Source organism: Hyla sarda, unplaced genomic scaffold (genome assembly GCF_029499605.1).
Source record: "Hyla sarda isolate aHylSar1 unplaced genomic scaffold, aHylSar1.hap1 scaffold_2526, whole genome shotgun sequence".
Lineage (NCBI taxonomy): Eukaryota > Metazoa > Chordata > Amphibia > Anura > Hylidae > Hyla > Hyla sarda.
In genome coordinates this window covers 16,600-38,364 of record NW_026609214.1, presented here as the reverse complement: position 1 = coordinate 38,364, position 21,765 = coordinate 16,600, and the positions used below count along the sequence as shown (strand labels likewise).

The window sequence follows — 21,765 nt, the reverse complement described above, 5'->3', positions numbered from 1 at the left end:
GCCTATCATGTCATGCCCTACCTGCACAGGTGTGCTGGCTACTCAAATGATCCAATTAAGGAGGCCATTTAGTCAGCAGCAGCAGAAGTCCTGTGCCTGGACGCTCCAACAGGGGCCAGACACAAGCAGAAGCAGAAGCAGCAGAAGCAGCAGCAGCACCACCTTTTGTTTTTTGGCTGCAGCAGCAGCAAGGCCCACAGGGCTGGCTAGCTGGCTAGCCAGCAAGCAGGTAGCAATGAAAGTAGGAATCTTTCTTTTTAACCCTGTAAGGGGGTGGTGCACTGTACCCGAAGATACTGCCATATCGGGTCAATGCATAGGGCGACGGAAGCAAGCTTCGAAATCGGCCCCCGTTCTCAAAAATCCATTTAATATATGGTCCCCAGATAGGGGACGTATCAGATATTAAACTGATAAGAACAGATACTACACTTGATCTTAGCCAAAAGGCCGAGAAGCGATAACCGTGAAAGGGGCGGGCCCAACAAGGTCCCCTTCATGGGCACTATCACTGCTTGCTGTCAGGGAGGCTGCCAGACAATTTTCCATGCACACTCTGGGCTGGGGGGCAGTCAACCACCAGTACACACAGCAGAACCTAAACCCATACCATTATTGCTAAGCAGCAAGACAGGGGCCCATTGCACTCCCACGGGGCCTTTTTAAATGCAATCCATAACCCGGATTTGCCAGGAACCCTTCTTACTCCTCCTACTTGCATGTGACACTGGGCTTAGGATCTGCATAGGAAACACACACACAAGCACACACCTACCTTTGTTGCCTGCAGATGCCTCCTTGGCTGTCCCCAAACGGTATCAAACCAACACCCACGGGAAGCTGTAAGCATAGAGGACATGCCTGCACCCCATTGGACTTACCTGTGTGGGTTAAATCCGGGTTATTTGACAACCTATGGCGGTGATGGTTCTGCTCAGGCAGAGCAGTGCTGATGCTCCTCATAAAGCTGTCGCTGCTGTGAAGGTTCTAGGTGACATCACAAATCCCTTTGGTTACATACACAACAAAGCTGGGTTGTTGTTGTTTACACTCTGCAAGGCCTGTGGAAGTGAGTGACATCATAGCACTGTAGTTCTGAGGGTTCAAGATGGATGCAACAATCTCCTGTTGCTTCTATGAAGGCCGTAATAGACGACATCACCAAACAGCTCCATAGTCACATACACAGCAAAGGAGAGATGTTGTTTACACCTAGTGATGTCAGTGGTATTGAGTGACATCACAGCACAGTGCTAAGGCTCCTGGGCCTGGACACAGCAGCGGCTGCAATATCTCAACGGAGAATACGTTTATATCTATGTGTGTGTGTGCGCATATATATATATATATATATATATATATATATATATATATATATATATATATCTCCGCCGAAATCACTTTTAAACCCATTTCCACCTTTTTTTCCCTTCTCTTCCTCTTACTTTTTTTTCACGTTTTTTTACGTTTTTCTCCTTTTCGCCTCTTTTCTGGGCGTATTATTCTTCTTTTTCTTCTTTTTTTTCGTCTAATGCATACCCCATCAGTGCAGCAATGCTTATTCAATACCGCCAGCAGATGGAGACACTGGGGGATAATTTTCTAAGGATTTATACTGATTTTTCCTGTCTGAATTTGTCGCACAGAAAGTTGCAGGCCAAATATGTGTGACATTTCTGCGACTTTAGCTTCTAGAGCATTTTTACAACATTATACATAGGTGCTGAATACATAAAAAGCGACTGTTCAGCGACAGACAAGTCGCATCGGCTGAAAGTAGGCCAGAATGTCAGTCCATGTTGGAGCAGGTTTAGATACAGTCTAAAGCATAGATCTCAAAGTCTGTGCACAGAATTTAGCAAGGGCCTCGCACCTTCTGATGCATCAGGTAGGTGCACAATAGCATAGCCTAACCCTCTGTACTTTGGTCTATATTGATGCGGGACATAGACAGCCAGCTGATGACCAATCCATTAGTGCAATGGATGGCTGGAAGCATTTGTCTTTGCCTTTGCAATACCACAGAAGCAATGCATGGTCAATGTACAGCAATGACACACCTGTGTGAACAGCCAGGAGACCCCCCCCCCCCCCCCCATGTTATGTTACATAGTTACATAGTTAGTACGGTCGAAAAAAGACATATGTCCATCACGTTCAACCAGGGAATTAAGGGGTAGGGGTGTGGCGCGATATTGGGGAAGGGATGAGATTTTATATTTCTTCATAAGCATTAATCTTATTTTGTCAATTAGGAACATTCAGCACCCACCCGCTATCAAGGCAGCTGCCTATCATGTCATGCCCTACCTGCACAGGTGTGCTGGCTACTCAAATGATCCAATTAAGGAGGCCATTTAGTCAGCAGCAGCAGAAGTCCTGTGCCTGGACGCTCCAACAGGGGCCAGACACAAGCAGAAGCAGAAGCAGCAGAAGCAGCAGCAGCACCACCTTTTGTTTTTTGGCTGCAGCAGCAGCAAGGCCCACAGGGCTGGCTAGCTGGCTAGCCAGCAAGCAGGTAGCAATGAAAGTAGGAATCTTTCTTTTTAACCCTGTAAGGGGGTGGTGCACTGTACCCGAAGATACTGCCATATCGGGTCAATGCATAGGGCGACGGAAGCAAGCTTCGAAATCGGCCCCCGTTCTCAAAAATCCATTTAATATATGGTCCCCAGATAGGGGATGTATCAGATATTAAACTGATAAGAACAGATACTACACTTGATCTTAGCCAAAAGGCCGAGAAGCGATAACCGTGAAAGGGGCGGGCCCAACAAGGTCCCCTTCATGGGCACTATCACTGCTTGCTGTCAGGGAGGCTGCCAGACAATTTTCCATGCACACTCTGGGCTGGGGGGCAGTCAACCACCAGTACACACAGCAGAACCTAAACCCATACCATTATTGCTAAGCACAGCAAGACAGGGGCCCATTGCACTCCCACGGGGCCTTTTTAAATGCAATCCATAACCCGGATTTGCCAGGAACCCTTCTTACTCCTCCTACTTGCATGTGACACTGGGCTTAGGATCTGCATAGGAAACACACACACAAGCACACACCTACCTTTGTTGCCTGCAGATGCCTCCTTGGCTGTCCCCAAACGGTATCAAACCAACACCCACGGGAAGCTGTAAGCATAGAGGACATGCCTGCACCCCATTGGACTTACCTGTGTGGGTTAAATCCGGGTTATTTGACAACCTATGGCGGTGATGGTTCTGCTCAGGCAGAGCAGTGCTGATGCTCCTCATAAAGCTGTCGCTGCTGTGAAGGTTCTAGGTGACATCACAAATCCCTTTGGTTACATACACAACAAAGCTGGGTTGTTGTTGTTTACACTCTGCAAGGCCTGTGGAAGTGAGTGACATCATAGCACTGTAGTTCTGAGGGTTCAAGATGGATGCAACAATCTCCTGTTGCTTCTATGAAGGCCGTAATAGACGACATCACCAAACAGCTCCATAGTCACATACACAGCAAAGGAGAGATGTTGTTTACACCTAGTGATGTCAGTGGTATTGAGTGACATCACAGCACAGTGCTAAGGCTCCTGGGCCTGGACACAGCAGCGGCTGCAATATCTCAACGGAGAATACGTTTATATCTATGTGTGTGTGTGCGCATATATATATATATATATATATATATATATATATATATATATATATTTCTCCGCCGAAATCACTTTTAAACCCATTTCCACCTTTTTTTCCCTTCTCTTCCTCTTACTTTTTTTTCACGTTTTTTTACGTTTTTCTCCTTTTCGCCTCTTTTCTGGGCGTATTATTCTTCTTTTTCTTCTTTTTTTTCGTCTAATGCATACCCCATCAGTGCAGCAATGCTTATTCAATACCGCCAGCAGATGGAGACACTGGGGGATAATTTTCTAAGGATTTATACTGATTTTTCCTGTCTGAATTTGTCGCACAGAAAGTTGCAGGCCAAATATGTGTGACATTTCTGCGACTTTAGCTTCTAGAGCATTTTTACAACATTATACATAGGTGCTGAATACATAAAAAGCGACTGTTCAGCGACAGACAAGTCGCATCGGCTGAAAGTAGGCCAGAATGTCAGTCCATGTTGGAGCAGGTTTAGATACAGTCTAAAGCATAGATCTCAAAGTCTGTGCACAGAATTTAGCAAGGGCCTCGCACCTTCTGATGCATCAGGTAGGTGCACAATAGCATAGCCTAACCCTCTGTACTTTGGTCTATATTGATGCGGGACATAGACAGCCAGCTGATGACCAATCCATTAGTGCAATGGATGGCTGGAAGCATTTGTCTTTGCCTTTGCAATACCACAGAAGCAATGCATGGTCAATGTACAGCAATGACACACCTGTGTGAACAGCCAGGAGACCCCCCCCCCCCCCATGTTATGTTACATAGTTACATAGTTAGTACGGTCGAAAAAAGACATATGTCCATCACGTTCAACCAGGGAATTAAGGGGTAGGGGTGTGGCGCGATATTGGGGAAGGGATGAGATTTTATATTTCTTCATAAGCATTAATCTTATTTTGTCAATTAGGAACATTCAGCACCCACCCGCTATCAAGGCAGCTGCCTATCATGTCATGCCCTACCTGCACAGGTGTGCTGGCTACTCAAATGATCCAATTAAGGAGGCCATTTAGTCAGCAGCAGCAGAAGTCCTGTGCCTGGACGCTCCAACAGGGGCCAGACACAAGCAGAAGCAGCAGAAGCAGCAGCAGCACCACCTTTTGTTTTTTGGCTGCAGCAGCAGCAAGGCCCACAGGGCTGGCTAGCTGGCTAGCCAGCAAGCAGGTAGCAATGAAAGTAGGAATCTTTCTTTTTAACCCTGTAAGGGGGTGGTGCACTGTACCCGAAGATACTGCCATATCGGGTCAATGCATAGGGCGACGGAAGCAAGCTTCGAAATCGGCCCCCGTTCTCAAAAATCCATTTAATATATGGTCCCCAGATAGGGGACGTATCAGATATTAAACTGATAAGAACAGATACTACACTTGATCTTAGCCAAAAGGCCGAGAAGCGATAACCGTGAAAGGGGCGGGCCCAACAAGGTCCCCTTCATGGGCACTATCACTGCTTGCTGTCAGGGAGGCTGCCAGACAATTTTCCATGCACACTCTGGGCTGGGGGGCAGTCAACCACCAGTACACACAGCAGAACCTAAACCCATACCATTATTGCTAAGCAGCAAGACAGGGGCCCATTGCACTCCCACGGGGCCTTTTTAAATGCAATCCATAACCCGGATTTGCCAGGAACCCTTCTTACTCCTCCTACTTGCATGTGACACTGGGCTTAGGATCTGCATAGGAAACACACACACAAGCACACACCTACCTTTGTTGCCTGCAGATGCCTCCTTGGCTGTCCCCAAACGGTATCAAACCAACACCCACGGGAAGCTGTAAGCATAGAGGACATGCCTGCACCCCATTGGACTTACCTGTGTGGGTTAAATCCGGGTTATTTGACAACCTATGGCGGTGATGGTTCTGCTCAGGCAGAGCAGTGCTGATGCTCCTCATAAAGCTGTCGCTGCTGTGAAGGTTCTAGGTGACATCACAAATCCCTTTGGTTACATACACAACAAAGCTGGGTTGTTGTTGTTTACACTCTGCAAGGCCTGTGGAAGTGAGTGACATCATAGCACTGTAGTTCTGAGGGTTCAAGATGGATGCAACAATCTCCTGTTGCTTCTATGAAGGCCGTAATAGACGACATCACCAAACAGCTCCATAGTCACATACACAGCAAAGGAGAGATGTTGTTTACACCTAGTGATGTCAGTGGTATTGAGTGACATCACAGCACAGTGCTAAGGCTCCTGGGCCTGGACACAGCAGCGGCTGCAATATCTCAACGGAGAATACGTTTATATCTATGTGTGTGTGTGCGCATATATATATATATATATATATATATATATATATATATATATATATATTTCTCCGCCGAAATCACTTTTAAACCCATTTCCACCTTTTTTTCCCTTCTCTTCCTCTTACTTTTTTTTCACGTTTTTTTACGTTTTTCTCCTTTTCGCCTCTTTTCTGGGCGTATTATTCTTCTTTTTCTTCTTTTTTTTCGTCTAATGCATACCCCATCAGTGCAGCAATGCTTATTCAATACCGCCAGCAGATGGAGACACTGGGGGATAATTTTCTAAGGATTTATACTGATTTTTCCTGTCTGAATTTGTCGCACAGAAAGTTGCAGGCCAAATATGTGTGACATTTCAGCGACTTTAGCTTCTAGAGCATTTTTACAACATTATACATAGGTGCTGAATACATAAAAAGCGACTGTTCAGCGACAGACAAGTCGCATCGGCTGAAAGTAGGCCAGAATGTCAGTCCATGTTGGAGCAGGTTTAGATACAGTCTAAAGCATAGATCTCAAAGTCTGTGCACAGAATTTAGCAAGGGCCTCGCACCTTCTGATGCATCAGGTAGGTGCACAATAGCATAGCCTAACCCTCTGTACTTTGGTCTATATTGATGCGGGACATAGACAGCCAGCTGATGACCAATCCATTAGTGCAATGGATGGCTGGAAGCATTTGTCTTTGCCTTTGCAATACCACAGAAGCAATGCATGGTCAATGTACAGCAATGACACACCTGTGTGAACAGCCAGGAGACCCCCCCCCCCCCCCCCCCATGTTATGTTACATAGTTACATAGTTAGTACGGTCGAAAAAAGACATATGTCCATCACGTTCAACCAGGGAATTAAGGGGTAGGGGTGTGGCGCGATATTGGGGAAGGGATGAGATTTTATATTTCTTCATAAGCATTAATCTTATTTTGTCAATTAGGAACATTCAGCACCCACCCGCTATCAAGGCAGCTGCCTATCATGTCATGCCCTACCTGCACAGGTGTGCTGGCTACTCAAATGATCCAATTAAGGAGGCCATTTAGTCAGCAGCAGCAGAAGTCCTGTGCCTGGACGCTCCAACAGGGGCCAGACACAAGCAGAAGCAGCAGAAGCAGCAGCAGCACCACCTTTTGTTTTTTGGCTGCAGCAGCAGCAAGGCCCACAGGGCTGGCTAGCTGGCTAGCCAGCAAGCAGGTAGCAATGAAAGTAGGAATCTTTCTTTTTAACCCTGTAAGGGGGTGGTGCACTGTACCCGAAGATACTGCCATATCGGGTCAATGCATAGGGCGACGGAAGCAAGCTTCAAAATCGGCCCCCGTTCTCAAAAATCCATTTAATATATGGTCCCCAGATAGGGGACGTATCAGATATTAAACTGATAAGAACAGATACTACACTTGATCTTAGCCAAAAGGCCGAGAAGCGATAACCGTGAAAGGGGCGGGCCCAACAAGGTCCCCTTCATGGGCACTATCACTGCTTGCTGTCAGGGAGGCTGCCAGACAATTTTCCATGCACACTCTGGGCTGGGGGGCAGTCAACCACCAGTACACACAGCAGAACCTAAACCCATACCATTATTGCTAAGCAGCAAGACAGGGGCCCATTGCACTCCCACGGGGCCTTTTTAAATGCAATCCATAACCCGGATTTGCCAGGAACCCTTCTTACTCCTCCTACTTGCATGTGACACTGGGCTTAGGATCTGCATAGGAAACACACACACAAGCACACACCTACCTTTGTTGCCTGCAGATGCCTCCTTGGCTGTCCCCAAACGGTATCAAACCAACACCCACGGGAAGCTGTAAGCATAGAGGACATGCCTGCACCCCATTGGACTTACCTGTGTGGGTTAAATCCGGGTTATTTGACAACCTATGGCGGTGATGGTTCTGCTCAGGCAGAGCAGTGCTGATGCTCCTCATAAAGCTGTCGCTGCTGTGAAGGTTCTAGGTGACATCACAAATCCCTTTGGTTACATACACAACAAAGCTGGGTTGTTGTTGTTTACACTCTGCAAGGCCTGTGGAAGTGAGTGACATCATAGCACTGTAGTTCTGAGGGTTCAAGATGGATGCAACAATCTCCTGTTGCTTCTATGAAGGCCGTAATAGACGACATCACCAAACAGCTCCATAGTCACATACACAGCAAAGGAGAGATGTTGTTTACACCTAGTGATGTCAGTGGTATTGAGTGACATCACAGCACAGTGCTAAGGCTCCTGGGCCTGGACACAGCAGCGGCTGCAATATCTCAACGGAGAATACGTTTATATCTATGTGTGTGTGTGCGCATATATATATATATATATATATATATATATATATATATTTCTCCGCCGAAATCACTTTTAAACCCATTTCCACCTTTTTTTCCCTTCTCTTCCTCTTACTTTTTTTTCACGTTTTTTTACGTTTTTCTCCTTTTCGCCTCTTTTCTGGGCGTATTATTCTTCTTTTTCTTCTTTTTTTTCGTCTAATGCATACCCCATCAGTGCAGCAATGCTTATTCAATACCGCCAGCAGATGGAGACACTGGGGGATAATTTTCTAAGGATTTATACTGATTTTTCCTGTCTGAATTTGTCGCACAGAAAGTTGCAGGCCAAATATGTGTGACATTTCTGCGACTTTAGCTTCTAGAGCATTTTTACAACATTATACATAGGTGCTGAATACATAAAAAGCGACTGTTCAGCGACAGACAAGTCGCATCGGCTGAAAGTAGGCCAGAATGTCAGTCCATGTTGGAGCAGGTTTAGATACAGTCTAAAGCATAGATCTCAAAGTCTGTGCACAGAATTTAGCAAGGGCCTCGCACCTTCTGATGCATCAGGTAGGTGCACAATAGCATAGCCTAACCCTCTGTACTTTGGTCTATATTGATGCGGGACATAGACAGCCAGCTGATGACCAATCCATTAGTGCAATGGATGGCTGGAAGCATTTGTCTTTGCCTTTGCAATACCACAGAAGCAATGCATGGTCAATGTACAGCAATGACACACCTGTGTGAACAGCCAGGAGACCCCCCCCCCCCCCCATGTTATGTTACATAGTTACATAGTTAGTACGGTCGAAAAAAGACATATGTCCATCACGTTCAACCAGGGAATTAAGGGGTAGGGGTGTGGCGCGATATTGGGGAAGGGATGAGATTTTATATTTCTTCATAAGCATTAATCTTATTTTGTCAATTAGGAACATTCAGCACCCACCCGCTATCAAGGCAGCTGCCTATCATGTCATGCCCTACCTGCACAGGTGTGCTGGCTACTCAAATGATCCAATTAAGGAGGCCATTTAGTCAGCAGCAGCAGAAGTCCTGTGCCTGGACGCTCCAACAGGGGCCAGACACAAGCAGAAGCAGCAGAAGCAGCAGCAGCACCACCTTTTGTTTTTTGGCTGCAGCAGCAGCAAGGCCCACAGGGCTGGCTAGCTGGCTAGCCAGCAAGCAGGTAGCAATGAAAGTAGGAATCTTTCTTTTTAACCCTGTAAGGGGGTGGTGCACTGTACCCGAAGATACTGCCATATCGGGTCAATGCATAGGGCGACGGAAGCAAGCTTCGAAATCGGCCCCCGTTCTCAAAAATCCATTTAATATATGGTCCCCAGATAGGGGACGTATCAGATATTAAACTGATAAGAACAGATACTACACTTGATCTTAGCCAAAAGGCCGAGAAGCGATAACCGTGAAAGGGGCGGGCCCAACAAGGTCCCCTTCATGGGCACTATCACTGCTTGCTGTCAGGGAGGCTGCCAGACAATTTTCCATGCACACTCTGGGCTGGGGGGCAGTCAACCACCAGTACACACAGCAGAACCTAAACCCATACCATTATTGCTAAGCAGCAAGACAGGGGCCCATTGCACTCCCACGGGGCCTTTTTAAATGCAATCCATAACCCGGATTTGCCAGGAACCCTTCTTACTCCTCCTACTTGCATGTGACACTGGGCTTAGGATCTGCATAGGAAACACACACACAAGCACACACCTACCTTTGTTGCCTGCAGATGCCTCCTTGGCTGTCCCCAAACGGTATCAAACCAACACCCACGGGAAGCTGTAAGCATAGAGGACATGCCTGCACCCCATTGGACTTACCTGTGTGGGTTAAATCCGGGTTATTTGACAACCTATGGCGGTGATGGTTCTGCTCAGGCAGAGCAGTGCTGATGCTCCTCATAAAGCTGTCGCTGCTGTGAAGGTTCTAGGTGACATCACAAATCCCTTTGGTTACATACACAACAAAGCTGGGTTGTTGTTGTTTACACTCTGCAAGGCCTGTGGAAGTGAGTGACATCATAGCACTGTAGTTCTGAGGGTTCAAGATGGATGCAACAATCTCCTGTTGCTTCTATGAAGGCCGTAATAGACGACATCACCAAACAGCTCCATAGTCACATACACAGCAAAGGAGAGATGTTATTTACACCTAGTGATGTCAGTGGTATTGAGTGACATCACAGCACAGTGCTAAGGCTCCTGGGCCTGGACACAGCAGCGGCTGCAATATCTCAACGGAGAATACGTTTATATCTATGTGTGTGTGTGCGCATATATATATATATATATATATATATATATATATATATATATATATATATATATATATTTCTCCGCCGAAATCACTTTTAAACCCATTTCCACCTTTTTTTCCCTTCTCTTCCTCTTACTTTTTTTTCACGTTTTTTTACGTTTTTCTCCTTTTCGCCTCTTTTCTGGGCGTATTATTCTTCTTTTTCTTCTTTTTTTTCGTCTAATGCATACCCCATCAGTGCAGCAATGCTTATTCAATACCGCCAGCAGATGGAGACACTGGGGGATAATTTTCTAAGGATTTATACTGATTTTTCCTGTCTGAATTTGTCGCACAGAAAGTTGCAGGCCAAATATGTGTGACATTTCTGCGACTTTAGCTTCTAGAGCATTTTTACAACATTATACATAGGTGCTGAATACATAAAAAGCGACTGTTCAGCGACAGACAAGTCGCATCGGCTGAAAGTAGGCCAGAATGTCAGTCCATGTTGGAGCAGGTTTAGATACAGTCTAAAGCATAGATCTCAAAGTCTGTGCACAGAATTTAGCAAGGGCCTCGCACCTTCTGATGCATCAGGTAGGTGCACAATAGCATAGCCTAACCCTCTGTACTTTGGTCTATATTGATGCGGGACATAGACAGCCAGCTGATGACCAATCCATTAGTGCAATGGATGGCTGGAAGCATTTGTCTTTGCCTTTGCAATACCACAGAAGCAATGCATGGTCAATGTACAGCAATGACACACCTGTGTGAACAGCCAGGAGACCCCCCCCCCCCCATGTTATGTTACATAGTTACATAGTTAGTACGGTCGAAAAAAGACATATGTCCATCACGTTCAACCAGGGAATTAAGGGGTAGGGGTGTGGCGCGATATTGGGGAAGGGATGAGATTTTATATTTCTTCATAAGCATTAATCTTATTTTGTCAATTAGGAACATTCAGCACCCACCCGCTATCAAGGCAGCTGCCTATCATGTCATGCCCTACCTGCACAGGTGTGCTGGCTACTCAAATGATCCAATTAAGGAGGCCATTTAGTCAGCAGCAGCAGAAGTCCTGTGCCTGGACGCTCCAACAGGGGCCAGACACAAGCAGAAGCAGCAGAAGCAGCAGCAGCACCACCTTTTGTTTTTTGGCTGCAGCAGCAGCAAGGCCCACAGGGCTGGCTAGCTGGCTAGCCAGCAAGCAGGTAGCAATGAAAGTAGGAATCTTTCTTTTTAACCCTGTAAGGGGGTGGTGCACTGTACCCGAAGATACTGCCATATCGGGTCAATGCATAGGGCGACGGAAGCAAGCTTCGAAATCGGCCCCCGTTCTCAAAAATCCATTTAATATATGGTCCCCAGATAGGGGACGTATCAGATATTAAACTGATAAGAACAGATACTACACTTGATCTTAGCCAAAAGGCCGAGAAGCGATAACCGTGAAAGGGGCGGGCCCAACAAGGTCCCCTTCATGGGCACTATCACTGCTTGCTGTCAGGGAGGCTGCCAGACAATTTTCCATGCACACTCTGGGCTGGGGGGCAGTCAACCACCAGTACACACAGCAGAACCTAAACCCATACCATTATTGCTAAGCAGCAAGACAGGGGCCCATTGCACTCCCACGGGGCCTTTTTAAATGCAATCCATAACCCGGATTTGCCAGGAACCCTTCTTACTCCTCCTACTTGCATGTGACACTGGGCTTAGGATCTGCATAGGAAACACACACACAAGCACACACCTACCTTTGTTGCCTGCAGATGCCTCCTTGGCTGTCCCCAAACGGTATCAAACCAACACCCACGGGAAGCTGTAAGCATAGAGGACATGCCTGCACCCCATTGGACTTACCTGTGTGGGTTAAATCCGGGTTATTTGACAACCTATGGCGGTGATGGTTCTGCTCAGGCAGAGCAGTGCTGATGCTCCTCATAAAGCTGTCGCTGCTGTGAAGGTTCTAGGTGACATCACAAATCCCTTTGGTTACATACACAACAAAGCTGGGTTGTTGTTGTTTACACTCTGCAAGGCCTGTGGAAGTGAGTGACATCATAGCACTGTAGTTCTGAGGGTTCAAGATGGATGCAACAATCTCCTGTTGCTTCTATGAAGGCCGTAATAGACGACATCACCAAACAGCTCCATAGTCACATACACAGCAAAGGAGAGATGTTGTTTACACCTAGTGATGTCAGTGGTATTGAGTGACATCACAGCACAGTGCTAAGGCTCCTGGGCCTGGACACAGCAGCGGCTGCAATATCTCAACGGAGAATACGTTTATATCTATGTGTGTGTGTGCGCATATATATATATATATATATATATATATATATATATATATATATATATATATATTTCTCCGCCGAAATCACTTTTAAACCCATTTCCACCTTTTTTTCCCTTCTCTTCCTCTTACTTTTTTTTCACGTTTTTTTACGTTTTTCTCCTTTTCGCCTCTTTTCTGGGCGTATTATTCTTCTTTTTCTTCTTTTTTTTCGTCTAATGCATACCCCATCAGTGCAGCAATGCTTATTCAATACCGCCAGCAGATGGAGACACTGGGGGATAATTTTCTAAGGATTTATACTGATTTTTCCTGTCTGAATTTGTCGCACAGAAAGTTGCAGGCCAAATATGTGTGACATTTCTTCTAGAGCATTTTTACAACATTATACATAGGTGCTGAATACATAAAAAGCGACTGTTCAGCGACAGACAAGTCGCATCGGCTGAAAGTAGGCCAGAATGTCAGTCCATGTTGGAGCAGGTTTAGATACAGTCTAAAGCATAGATCTCAAAGTCTGTGCACAGAATTTAGCAAGGGCCTCGCACCTTCTGATGCATCAGGTAGGTGCACAATAGCATAGCCTAACCCTCTGTACTTTGGTCTATATTGATGCGGGACATAGACAGCCAGCTGATGACCAATCCATTAGTGCAATGGATGGCTGGAAGCATTTGTCTTTGCCTTTGCAATACCACAGAAGCAATGCATGGTCAATGTACAGCAATGACACACCTGTGTGAACAGCCAGGAGACCCCCCCCCCCCCCCCCCCCATGTTATGTTACATAGTTACATAGTTAGTACGGTCGAAAAAAGACATATGTCCATCACGTTCAACCAGGGAATTAAGGGGTAGGGGTGTGGCGCGATATTGGGGAAGGGATGAGATTTTATATTTCTTCATAAGCATTAATCTTATTTTGTCAATTAGGAACATTCAGCACCCACCCGCTATCAAGGCAGCTGCCTATCATGTCATGCCCTACCTGCACAGGTGTGCTGGCTACTCAAATGATCCAATTAAGGAGGCCATTTAGTCAGCAGCAGCAGAAGTCCTGTGCCTGGACGCTCCAACAGGGGCCAGACACAAGCAGAAGCAGCAGAAGCACCACCTTTTGTTTTTTGGCTGCAGCAGCAGCAAGGCCCACAGGGCTGGCTAGCTGGCTAGCCAGCAAGCAGGTAGCAATGAAAGTAGGAATCTTTCTTTTTAACCCTGTAAGGGGGTGGTGCACTGTACCCGAAGATACTGCCATATCGGGTCAATGCATAGGGCGACGGAAGCAAGCTTCGAAATCGGCCCCCGTTCTCAAAAATCCATTTAATATATGGTCCCCAGATAGGGGACGTATCAGATATTAAACTGATAAGAACAGATACTACACTTGATCTTAGCCAAAAGGCCGAGAAGCGATAACCGTGAAAGGGGCGGGCCCAACAAGGTCCCCTTCATGGGCACTATCACTGCTTGCTGTCAGGGAGGCTGCCAGACAATTTTCCATGCACACTCTGGGCTGGGGGGCAGTCAACCACCAGTACACACAGCAGAACCTAAACCCATACCATTATTGCTAAGCAGCAAGACAGGGGCCCATTGCACTCCCACGGGGCCTTTTTAAATGCAATCCATAACCCGGATTTGCCAGGAACCCTTCTTACTCCTCCTACTTGCATGTGACACTGGGCTTAGGATCTGCATAGGAAACACACACACAAGCACACACCTACCTTTGTTGCCTGCAGATGCCTCCTTGGCTGTCCCCAAACGGTATCAAACCAACACCCACGGGAAGCTGTAAGCATAGAGGACATGCCTGCACCCCATTGGACTTACCTGTGTGGGTTAAATCCGGGTTATTTGACAACCTATGGCGGTGATGGTTCTGCTCAGGCAGAGCAGTGCTGATGCTCCTCATAAAGCTGTCGCTGCTGTGAAGGTTCTAGGTGACATCACAAATCCCTTTGGTTACATACACAACAAAGCTGGGTTGTTGTTGTTTACACTCTGCAAGGCCTGTGGAAGTGAGTGACATCATAGCACTGTAGTTCTGAGGGTTCAAGATGGATGCAACAATCTCCTGTTGCTTCTATGAAGGCCGTAATAGACGACATCACCAAACAGCTCCATAGTCACATACACAGCAAAGGAGAGATGTTGTTTACACCTAGTGATGTCAGTGGTATTGAGTGACATCACAGCACAGTGCTAAGGCTCCTGGGCCTGGACACAGCAGCGGCTGCAATATCTCAACGGAGAATACGTTTATATCTATGTGTGTGTGTGCGCATATATATATATATATATATATATATATATATATATATATATATATATATATATCTCCGCCGAAATCACTTTTAAACCCATTTCCACCTTTTTTTCCCTTCTCTTCCTCTTACTTTTTTTTCACGTTTTTTTACGTTTTTCTCCTTTTCGCCTCTTTTCTGGGCGTATTATTCTTCTTTTTCTTCTTTTTTTTCGTCTAATGCATACCCCATCAGTGCAGCAATGCTTATTCAATACCGCCAGCAGATGGAGACACTGGGGGATAATTTTCTAAGGATTTATACTGATTTTTCCTGTCTGAATTTGTCGCACAGAAAGTTGCAGGCCAAATATGTGTGACATTTCTGCGACTTTAGCTTCTAGAGCATTTTTACAACATTATACATAGGTGCTGAATACATAAAAAGCGACTGTTCAGCGACAGACAAGTCGCATCGGCTGAAAGTAGGCCAGAATGTCAGTCCATGTTGGAGCAGGTTTAGATACAGTCTAAAGCATAGATCTCAAAGTCTGTGCACAGAATTTAGCAAGGGCCTCGCACCTTCTGATGCATCAGGTAGGTGCACAATAGCATAGCCTAACCCTCTGTACTTTGGTCTATATTGATGCGGGACATAGACAGCCAGCTGATGACCAATCCATTAGTGCAATGGATGGCTGGAAGCATTTGTCTTTGCCTTTGCAATACCACAGAAGCAATGCATGGTCAATGTACAGCAATGACACACCTGTGTGAACAGCCAGGAGACCCCCCCCCCCCCCCCCCCATGTTATGTTACATAGTTACATAGTTAGTACGGTCGAAAAAAGACATATGTCCATCACGTTCAACCAGGGAATTAAGGGGTAGGGGTGTGGCGCGATATTGGGGAAGGGATGAGATTTTATATTTCTTCATAAGCATTAATCTTATTTTGTCAATTAGGAACATTCAGCACCCACCCGCTATCAAGGCAGCTGCCTATCATGTCATGCCCTACCTGCACAGGTGTGCTGGCTACTCAAATGATCCAATTAAGGAGGCCATTTAGTCAGCAGCAGCAGAAGTCCTGTGCCTGGACGCTCCAACAGGGGCCAGACACAAGCAGAAGCAGCAGAAGCAGCAGCAGCACCACCTTTTGTTTTTTGGCTGCAGCAGCAGCAAGGCCCACAGGGCTGGCTAGCTGGCTAGCCAGCAAGCAGGTAGCAATGAAAGTAGGAATCTTTCTTTTTAACCCTGTAAGGGGGTGGTGCACTGTACCCGAAGATACTGCCATATCGGGTCAATGCACATAGGGCGACGGAAGCAAGCTTCGAAATCGGCCCCCGTTCTCAAAAATCCATTTAATATATGGTCCCCAGATAGGGGGGGACGTATCAGATATTAAACTGATAAGAACAGATACTACACTTGATCTTAGCCAAAAGGCCGAGAAGCGATAACCGTGAAAGGGGCGGGCCCAACAAGGTCCCCTTCATGGGCACTATCACTGCTTGCTGTCAGGGAGGCTGCCAGACAATTTTCCATGCACACTCTGGGCTGGGGGGCAGTCAACCACCAGTACACACAGCAGAACCTAAACCCATACCATTATTGCTAAGCAGCAAGACAGGGGCCCATTGCACTCCCACGGGGCCTTTTTAAATGCAATCCATAACCCGGATTTGCCAGGAACCCTTCTTACTCCTCCTACTTGCATGTGACACTGGGCTTAGGATCTGCATAGGAAACACACACACAAGCACACCTTTGTTGCCTGCAGATGCCTCCTTGGCTGTCCCCAAACGGTATCAAACCAACACCCACGGGAAGCTGTAAGCATAGAGGACATGCCTGCACCCCATTGGACTTACCTGTGTGGGTTAAATCCGGGTTATTTGACAACCTATGGCGGTGATGGTTCTGCTCAGGCAGAGCAGTGCTGATGCTCCTCATAAAGCTGTCGCTGCTGTGAAGGTTCTAGGTGACATCACAAATCCCTTTGGTTACATACACAACAAAGCTGGGTTGTTGTTGTTTACACTCTGCAAGGCCTGTGGAAGTGAGTGACATCATAGCACTGTAGTTCTGAGGGTTCAAGATGGATGCAACAATCTCCTGTTGCTTCTATGAAGGCCGTAATAGACGACATCACCAAACAGCTCCATAGTCACATACACAGCAAAGGAGAGATGTTGTTTACACCTAGTGATGTCAGTGGTATTGAGTGACATCACAGCACAGTGCTAAGGCTCCTGGGCCTGGACACAGCAGCGGCTGCAATATCTCAACGGAGAATACGTTTATATCTATGTGTGTGTGTGCGCATATATATATATATATATATATATATATATATATATATATATATATTTCTCCGCCGAAATCACTTTTAAACCCATTTCCACCTTTTTTTCCCTTCTCTTCCTCTTACTTTTTTTTCACGTTTTTTTACGTTTTTCTCCTTTTCGCCTCTTTTCTGGGCGTATTATTCTTCTTTTTCTTCTTTTTTTTCGTCTAATGCATACCCCATCAGTGCAGCAATGCTTATTCAATACCGCCAGCAGATGGAGACACTGGGGGATAATTTTCTAAGGATTTATACTGATTTTTCCTGTCTGAATTTGTCGCACAGAAAGTTGCAGGCCAAATATGTGTGACATTTCTGCGACTTTAGCTTCTAGAGCATTTTTACAACATTATACATAGGTGCTGAATACATAAAAAGCGACTGTTCAGCGACAGACAAGTCGCATCGGCTGAAAGTAGGCCAGAATGTCAGTCCATGTTGGAGCAGGTTTAGATACAGTCTAAAGCATAGATCTCAAAGTCTGTGCACAGAATTTAGCAAGGGCCTCGCACCTTCTGATGCATCAGGTAGGTGCACAATAGCATAGCCTAACCCTCTGTACTTTGGTCTATATTGATGCGGGACATAGACAGCCAGCTGATGACCAATCCATTAGTGCAATGGATGGCTGGAAGCATTTGTCTTTGCCTTTGCAATACCACAGAAGCAATGCATGGTCAATGTACAGCAATGACACACCTGTGTGAACAGCCAGGAGACCCCCCCCCCCCCCATGTTATGTTACATAGTTACATAGTTAGTACGGTCGAAAAAAGACATATGTCCATCACGTTCAACCAGGGAATTAAGGGGTAGGGGTGTGGCGCGATATTGGGGAAGGGATGAGATTTTATATTTCTTCATAAGCATTAATCTTATTTTGTCAATTAGGAACATTCAGCACCCACCCGCTATCAAGGCAGCTGCCTATCATGTCATGCCCTACCTGCACAGGTGTGCTGGCTACTCAAATGATCCAATTAAGGAGGCCATTTAGTCAGCAGCAGCAGAAGTCCTGTGCCTGGACGCTCCAACAGGGGCCAGACACAAGCAGAAGCAGAAGCAGCAGAAGCAGCAGCAGCACCACCTTTTGTTTTTTGGCTGCAGCAGCAGCAAGGCCCACAGGGCTGGCTAGCTGGCTAGCCAGCAAGCAGGTAGCAATGAAAGTAGGAATCTTTCTTTTTAACCCTGTAAGGGGGTGGTGCACTGTACCCGAAGATACTGCCATATCGGGTCAATGCATAGGGCGACGGAAGCAAGCTTCGAAATCGGCCCCCGTTCTCAAAAATCCATTTAATATATGGTCCCCAGATAGGGGACGTATCAGATATTAAACTGATAAGAACAGATACTACACTTGATCTTAGCCAAAAGGCCGAGAAGCGATAACCGTGAAAGGGGCGGGCCCAACAAGGTCCCCTTCATGGGCACTATCACTGCTTGCTGTCAGGGAGGCTGCCAGACAATTTTCCATGCACACTCTGGGCTGGGGGGCAGTCAACCACCAGTACACACAGCAGAACCTAAACCCATACCATTATTGCTAAGCAGCAAGACAGGGGCCCATTGCACTCCCACGGGGCCTTTTTAAATGCAATCCATAACCCGGATTTGCCAGGAACCCTTCTTACTCCTCCTACTTGCATGTGACACTGGGCTTAGGATCTGCATAGGAAACACACACACAAGCACACACCTACCTTTGTTGCCTGCAGATGCCTCCTTGGCTGTCCCCAAACGGTATCAAACCAACACCCACGGGAAGCTGTAAGCATAGAGGACATGCCTGCACCCCATTGGACTTACCTGTGTGGGTTAAATCCGGGTTATTTGACAACCTATGGCGGTGATGGTTCTGCTCAGGCAGAGCAGTGCTGATGCTCCTCATAAAGCTGTCGCTGCTGTGAAGGTTCTAGGTGACATCACAAATCCCTTTGGTTACATACACAACAAAGCTGGGTTGTTGTTGTTTACACTCTGCAAGGCCTGTGGAAGTGAGTGACATCATAGCACTGTAGTTCTGAGGGTTCAAGATGGATGCAACAATCTATGAAGGCCGTAATAGACGACATCACCAAACAGCTCCATAGTCACATACACAGCAAAGGAGAGATGTTGTTTACACCTAGTGATGTCAGTGGTATTGAGTGACATCACAGCACAGTGCTAAGGCTCCTGGGCCTGGACACAGCAGCGGCTGCAATATCTCAACGGAGAATACGTTTATATCTATGTGTGTGTGTGCGCATATATATATATATATATATATATATATATATATATATATATATATATATTTCTCCGCCGAAATCACTTTTAAACCCATTTCCACCTTTTTTTCCCTTCTCTTCCTCTTACTTTTTTTTCACGTTTTTTTACGTTTTTCTCCTTTTCGCCTCTTTTCTGGGCGTATTATTCTTCTTTTTCTTCTTTTTTTTCGTCTAATGCATACCCCATCAGTGCAGCAATGCTTATTCAATACCGCCAGCAGATGGAGACACTGGGGGATAATTTTCTAAGGATTTATACTGATTTTTCCTGTCTGAATTTGTCGCACAGAAAGTTGCAGGCCAAATATGTGTGACATTTCTGCGACTTTAGCTTCTAGAGCATTTTTACAACATTATACATAGGTGCTGAATACATAAAAAGCGACTGTTCAGCGACAGACAAGTCGCATCGGCTGAAAGTAGGCCAGAATGTCAGTCCATGTTGGAGCAGGTTTAGATACAGTCTAAAGCATAGATCTCAAAGTCTGTGCACAGAATTTAGCAAGGGCCTCGCACCTTCTGATGCATCAGGTAGGTGCACAATAGCATAGCCTAACCCTCTGTACTTTGGTCTATATTGATGCGGGACATAGACAGCCAGCTGATGACCAATCCATTAGTGCAATGGATGGCTGGAAGCATTTGTCTTTGCCTTTGCAATACCACAGAAGCAATGCATGGTCAATGTACAGCAATGACACACCTGTGTGAACAGCCAGGAGACCCCCCCCCCCCCCCCCATGTTATGTTACATAGTTACATAGTTAGTACGGTCGAAAAAAGACATATGTCCATCACGTTCAACCAGGGAATTAAGGGGTAGGGGTGTGGCGCGATATTGGGGAAGGGATGAGATTTTATATTTCTTCATAAGCATTAATCTTATTTTGTCAATTAGGAACATTCAGCACCCACCCGCTATCAAGGCAGCTGCCTATCATGTCATGCCCTACCTGCACAGGTGTGCTGGCTACTCAAATGATCCAATTAAGGAGGCCATTTAGTCAGCAGCAGCAGAAGTCCTGTGCCTGGACGCTCCAACAGGGGCCAGACACAAGCAGAAGCAGCAGAAGCAGCAGCAGCACCACCTTTTGTTTTTTGGCTGCAGCAGCAGCAAGGCCCACAGGGCTGGCTAGCTGGCTAGCCAGCAAGCAGGTAGCAATGAAAGTAGGAATCTTTCTTTTTAACCCTGTAAGGGGGTGGTGCACTGTACCCGAAGATACTGCCATATCGGGTCAATGCATAGGGCGACGGAAGCAAGCTTCGAAATCGGCCCCCGTTCTCAAAAATCCATTTAATATATGGTCCCCAGATAGGGGACGTATCAGATATTAAACTGATAAGAACAGATACTACACTTGATCTTAGCCAAAAGGCCGAGAAGCGATAACCGTGAAAGGGGCGGGCCCAACAAGGTCCCCTTCATGGGCACTATCACTGCTTGCTGTCAGGGAGGCTGCCAGACAATTTTCCATGCACACTCTGGGCTGGGGGGCAGTCAACCACCAGTACACACAGCAGAACCTAAACCCATACCATTATTGCTAAGCAGCAAGACAGGGGCCCATTGCACTCCCACGGGGCCTTTTTAAATGCAATCCATAACCCGGATTTGCCAGGAACCCTTCTTACTCCTCCTACTTGCATGTGACACTGGGCTTAGGATCTGCATAGGAAACACACACACAAGCACACACCTACCTTTGTTGCCTGCAGATGCCTCCTTGGCTGTCCCCAAACGGTATCAAACCAACACCCACGGGAAGCTGTAAGCATAGAGGACATGCCTGCACCCCATTGGACTTACCTGTGTGGGTTAAATCCGGGTTATTTGACAACCTATGGCGGTGATGGTTCTGCTCAGGCAGAGCAGTGCTGATGCTCCTCATAAAGCTGTCGCTGCTGTGAAGGTTCTAGGTGACATCACAAATCCCTTTGGTTACATACACAACAAAGCTGGGTTGTTGTTGTTTACACTCTGCAAGGCCTGTGGAAGTGAGTGACATCATAGCACTGTAGTTCTGAGGGTTCAAGATGGATGCAACAATCTCCTGTTGCTTCTATGAAGGCCGTAATAGACGACATCACCAAACAGCTCCATAGTCACATACACAGCAAAGGAGAGATGTTGTTTACACCTAGTGATGTCAGTGGTATTGAGTGACATCACAGCACAG

At 46.3% G+C, this 21,765-nt stretch overlaps 10 non-coding genes across 10 annotated transcripts; all 10 read right to left on the bottom strand.

Moving 5' to 3' along the window:
* Window positions 1–271: 271 nt before the first annotated feature.
* Window positions 272–462, bottom strand: LOC130323690 (U2 spliceosomal RNA). The gene has a single exon (XR_008868916.1). It is a non-coding gene; the product is annotated as a U2 spliceosomal RNA (small nuclear RNA).
* Window positions 463–2,560: 2,098 nt separating this feature from the next.
* On the bottom strand, window positions 2,561–2,751 carry LOC130323692 (U2 spliceosomal RNA). Its single transcript, XR_008868918.1, has one exon. It is a non-coding gene; the product is annotated as a U2 spliceosomal RNA (small nuclear RNA).
* Window positions 2,752–4,838: 2,087 nt separating this feature from the next.
* LOC130323689 (U2 spliceosomal RNA) lies at window positions 4,839–5,029 on the bottom strand. Its single transcript, XR_008868915.1, has one exon. It is a non-coding gene; the product is annotated as a U2 spliceosomal RNA (small nuclear RNA).
* A 2,092-nt stretch (window positions 5,030–7,121) lies between these two features.
* Window positions 7,122–7,312, bottom strand: LOC130323679 (U2 spliceosomal RNA). The gene has a single exon (XR_008868906.1). It is a non-coding gene; the product is annotated as a U2 spliceosomal RNA (small nuclear RNA).
* A 2,078-nt stretch (window positions 7,313–9,390) lies between these two features.
* LOC130323688 (U2 spliceosomal RNA) lies at window positions 9,391–9,581 on the bottom strand. The gene has a single exon (XR_008868914.1). It is a non-coding gene; the product is annotated as a U2 spliceosomal RNA (small nuclear RNA).
* A 2,096-nt stretch (window positions 9,582–11,677) lies between these two features.
* On the bottom strand, window positions 11,678–11,868 carry LOC130323687 (U2 spliceosomal RNA). The gene has a single exon (XR_008868913.1). It is a non-coding gene; the product is annotated as a U2 spliceosomal RNA (small nuclear RNA).
* Window positions 11,869–13,946: 2,078 nt separating this feature from the next.
* On the bottom strand, window positions 13,947–14,137 carry LOC130323685 (U2 spliceosomal RNA). The gene has a single exon (XR_008868912.1). It is a non-coding gene; the product is annotated as a U2 spliceosomal RNA (small nuclear RNA).
* Window positions 14,138–16,233: 2,096 nt separating this feature from the next.
* Window positions 16,234–16,429, bottom strand: LOC130323693 (U2 spliceosomal RNA). Its single transcript, XR_008868919.1, has one exon. It is a non-coding gene; the product is annotated as a U2 spliceosomal RNA (small nuclear RNA).
* Window positions 16,430–18,514: 2,085 nt separating this feature from the next.
* Window positions 18,515–18,705, bottom strand: LOC130323684 (U2 spliceosomal RNA). Its single transcript, XR_008868911.1, has one exon. It is a non-coding gene; the product is annotated as a U2 spliceosomal RNA (small nuclear RNA).
* A 2,080-nt stretch (window positions 18,706–20,785) lies between these two features.
* On the bottom strand, window positions 20,786–20,976 carry LOC130323683 (U2 spliceosomal RNA). The gene has a single exon (XR_008868910.1). It is a non-coding gene; the product is annotated as a U2 spliceosomal RNA (small nuclear RNA).
* Window positions 20,977–21,765: the final 789 nt, after the last annotated feature.